We start from the raw sequence: 4,539 nt of genomic DNA, 5'->3' as shown, positions 1-4,539 counted from the left end.
AGTACGGATGATGTAGATTTTTTTTTAAATTTAAATATGAATTCATTTGAATTACTGTATTAATAAAAGTAAGTAAAATCACCGAAAAAAAAAAATATAAATATATTCCTCGACTTACGACGGATTCGACTTACGACCGGGGTTCAGGAACGTATCTCCGTCGTAAGTCGAGGAATACCTGTATTTGAATTTATCGAGGACATATTGTTACAATACAAATTACATCAATTTTGAAATTAAATTATTTGATATTATTCAGGATACAACATTACAATAAATAATAGTGAGCACAATACATCAATTTTGAGATTAAATTATTTATTTTAAACATTTAGTAAATTTCACAAATAAACTTATTTAATTTTTGATAATTTTTTTTTTTTTTTAGATGATTTTGAAACATTGTCAACCTTTCTTGTTACATTTCACAATTTTGTCAACATACCGAATATACCACCAAGAGGCCAAATGTAACATTATGATTATGCAAGTTAAACGTTAAACAAAAATTGCAATGTGTTTATTTTGTATTGTTTCGCTTATTTTCACGGTGTTTGTTCGACTTCTTTTTGACAATCTGAAGCCGCTAATCGTCCGATATGATGTTTATAGTCGGTGTTACAACCTTGGGAGGAGTAGGCAGCTCGTCCAACGGGATTTGAGGCGGGGGTCTCACGGAATTGGCTTTTTCCGGAGATATCGGACCGCTGGCAGTCGACGACGAAGAACATTCGATCACCATCGGCGGAGAATTAATGCTGCTCGCATTGTCGAAGTCTAGAGCGTCGAGACAAGTCATACACTGCCAGGCAGATTCTGCATCGGTATCGCTTATAATTGGACTGTGACCACACTCCTAGAAAAGTCAAAGGTTGAGTCATGAGATTTAATCACATGTTTTTACATATATATATTTATTTATTTATTTATTTATTTATTCACAAATTTGCCATAGTGACTTTACAGATCAACTCCAAGTCGACACTATGGTTATATAAAAAGGAAATTAATTTCTATTATATTATAATAATATTATATATTAATTTAAAGACAAATATGGATAAAACAAATACAAAAATACAAAATTGTTAAATATGAAATATAAAAATACAAAATTGTAAAAACATGAAATATAAAAATACGAAATTGTAAAAACATAAAATATAAATATATAAATTGTAAAAATAAAAATATAAAATTGTAAATACATGAAATATAGAAATATAAAAAACATGAGAAATAAAATTATAATGAAAAATAATAATATGAAAGATAAATATATAAAAATATGAAACATAAAAATATAAAAATTTGAAAATATAAAAATGTAAAAATATGAATACGAAAAAGGAATATGTTACAAGTTGCTACGATCTCAAACTAAACAGTACCTCAACCAGATCAGTATCAGATCAGTATCTTTCTCCTTTTCGCGTTCCTTTTCCTTCTCTCGCCCCGTGTCCAAATATTTCAGCTCATCTAAAGCTGAACGCAATTGGTCGGTAGAATCGCTGCTCGAAGAGTGCAGCAATCGCAGAGCTTGGCAGATGGTGGGGTCCAGCTCTAAGGCACACATCGTGATGTCGTAGACTGACAAGCTGTGACTGACGAAAAATTAACTGAAGGCCAAAGGTTGTCAGATTTAATCAATACTTCATTGGGATATGGGTGTATAATGGTCGACTACTGCATGACTTGTACAAAAACCAACTGTTGCTCTTTATTGCGAATCATTACTAGACACGATGTCAATAAATCTCACTGCTATTTTATTTAAGACACAACAAAGCAACAGGTGTTTTTCTACAAAATATATTATTTATTTATGAGAATATATGGGGAAGACGGCGGAAGCCGATAGGTCCACGGGGCCTAATCGCTTAGTATAGATAATGATATAAAACACTAATTACTCATAACATTAATATGGTAAAAGACAAAAAAAGTAAACACTATAAAGGATATGACTAGAGATGATAAAAAATCTGTATAATGGAACATCTGGCAGCCGAAAAGTCCATCATACTAACGATAACTATCATACTAACGAGAACTCGAGTGCCAAAAATTGTGTATTTGCGATTTTCATGGAAAAATTGTCTTTGTGACCACCGCAATGTGACGAATAGTCCAATTACCTTTTAGTACATAGGTAATAATTAAAGAAAGGTCATATTAATTTAAATATAAGACTTTTTATAAAATTATTTGAATGTCAAATATCATATTTATTCAAAATTTATGCATAAAATACATTTAATATATGTAATACAAGATCCTCTTAAACATTGAAAATTTTATGTATGTATTTATATTTTAACAATAGATAAAGGACAGTTTGATACATATATTGCTTTAGCAAATGCTCTATCAAGTTGATGACATTCGGAATCAGTAATATTGTCAAAATATGATTATATTCACCTATGGTTTATGCTAAGTAAACGTGCAGTAGATTCAATGCATGAAGATTCAGAAGTAGTGGACTGGTCTATAGCATCCATGTCAATAATATCGGTATCTATGTATTAAAAGTGATGTCTCAACTACGTGATTTTTTTTCTTTTTTCTTGATATTTAGTGCAGGTAGATATGTATGTATATGATTTATCGCGCTCACATACGCACACGGTACGAGAGAGGGAGACAGAGCAGAGCCATCATCAGCGGAGACCAGACCACAGACGACGAAGGAAGACACCGTGAGGAAAGCCACGCTACTCTTACCGCTGAGCAATTCTACAAACATCACGTCCAAGTGGCTTCTCGATTGAGAACCCCTGGCGTCCATACAGTTACATTTCGTATCACAATATCTACATACAGCTGCAAACTTCTTACTTGTTCCGCATTCTTGCAGAATTCTTTTAAAGTGATTCCAAACTGCTGATTTTGGTCTTACCATTTTATAATGGGATTAAAATATGAATGAATAATAGAATTATATTTTTGAATTAATGAAAGCAAATGATATTGAAAAGAATTTATTACTTTGGATGAAAAAATAAATTCTTTATATCCACGATTTCGAATTCCGAGATCGACATATTTGCCACTTGCATTTCGAACAAACGACAATTGTACGGACGCCAGGGGTTCTTAATCGAGAGTCACCTGATGTCGGTTTATGAGATAGCTCGTGGTTAGCGTGGGCGGGGCTGGTTTCCTCACGGTATCTTCCTTCGTCTTCGGTGGTCTGGTCTCTGCTGATGATGGCTGCTCTGCTCTATCTCCTTCTCTTTCGTATAGTGTGCGTGGGATGCGTGATGTGGAAAAAGGGCGGGAGATTATATAATAGCAACAGGTTGTAAGTCTGTTTGTATGGCGACTGTATTTTATATAAATTATACAGAGATCAAGCAGGGGGGAAGGGGGGAACGATTTCGAATTCCGAGATCGACATATTTGCCACTTGCATTTCGAAAAAACGACAATAACTAATATCCAACTCAAATACAAATTGGACTCTCCTGGCGGCGACTCTCGTCGGGTGTACCGCAGGGCTCTGTCCTCGGACCATTCCTGTGGAACGCTATGTATGACGGGCTACTGAGTGTAGAGCTCCCGGAGGGTGCCAGCGCCGTTGCTTTTGCGGACGATGTCGCAATCATGGTGGTTGCGAAATCCCTCAGAAGCGTGGAGATCTGCGGCAATGATGCGCTCTATCGGGTGAAGACATGGCTAAATCGCGCTGGGCTGGAACTAGTGTGAGATCACAGTTATCGTCATGATCATGGTATCACAGTTATCGTCGTAGGGAGGCAATCTGCTTTAGAGAATATGTCAAGATTAAAAATGCTGAATTCCATAATTTATTGATAAATATTACTTATACTATGCTATTTTTAAATTTTTCGTTCTAGTATATTTAGAACTGAAATTTGGATTTAATGTACGTTTAGAATCCTAGCTCCACGCTTGAAACCCAATTATAAATGTGATATTAAATTCTGAACTAAAAAAGGAATTCGAAAAAATATGTGGCTTCAAATTTTTAAACTCTTTCCAATGTTAAATTTTATTTATCGCTGTGTGAATGAGCTGATAAGCATTAAATATTGTGCGAAACAATTAGACATGTCACAAACTGCAGTTATTGATTGAAATCATTATTTACTTAGGGTCTGTGTGGTGTCGCAAATAGAACAACCAAATACCATGATCGGTGGAGAAGAGATGGTCATTGAAATTAGCAAACGTCTTTTCGTTTATATACGTACCAAATTTTTTGTAAAAAACTTCTATAGCTTCACACAAGAGTATTTTTAATACATGACTTGATACAATAGTCAATTTTCTTTAACGTTAGTTGTTTTACATATTGATTATTCATATATTGAAAAGAATATATGTGTTCTGTGTGCATATCTAAGTTTCCCATCCGAATTTACGTTGTTACTACTACGACATTTGTTTACGTTTTTACATTTGACATTTGACGTGTGTGCATTGATACCGCGACATATATAATCCATTGAGGAGTCAGTCAGTCAGTCAGTCACTTTTCTTCGAAGCCGCTGATATAGCTGAACGCATATC

General features: G+C 34.2%; 1 long non-coding RNA gene across 1 annotated transcript; it reads right to left on the bottom strand.

Annotated features, from left to right (window-relative positions):
* Positions 1–386: 386 nt before the first annotated feature.
* Positions 387–2,305, bottom strand: LOC143922490 (uncharacterized). The gene is made up of 2 exons (XR_013261581.1): positions 1,392–2,305; positions 387–856 (listed from the first exon to the last, which is right to left on the bottom strand). It is a non-coding gene; the product is annotated as an uncharacterized LOC143922490 (long non-coding RNA).
* Between the last annotated feature and the right edge of the window lie 2,234 nt (positions 2,306–4,539).

This window comes from Arctopsyche grandis, chromosome 2, assembly GCF_051622035.1.
Source record: "Arctopsyche grandis isolate Sample6627 chromosome 2, ASM5162203v2, whole genome shotgun sequence".
Taxonomy (NCBI): Eukaryota; Metazoa; Arthropoda; class Insecta; order Trichoptera; family Hydropsychidae; genus Arctopsyche; species Arctopsyche grandis.
This window is presented reverse-complemented; position numbering and strand designations above follow the sequence as displayed.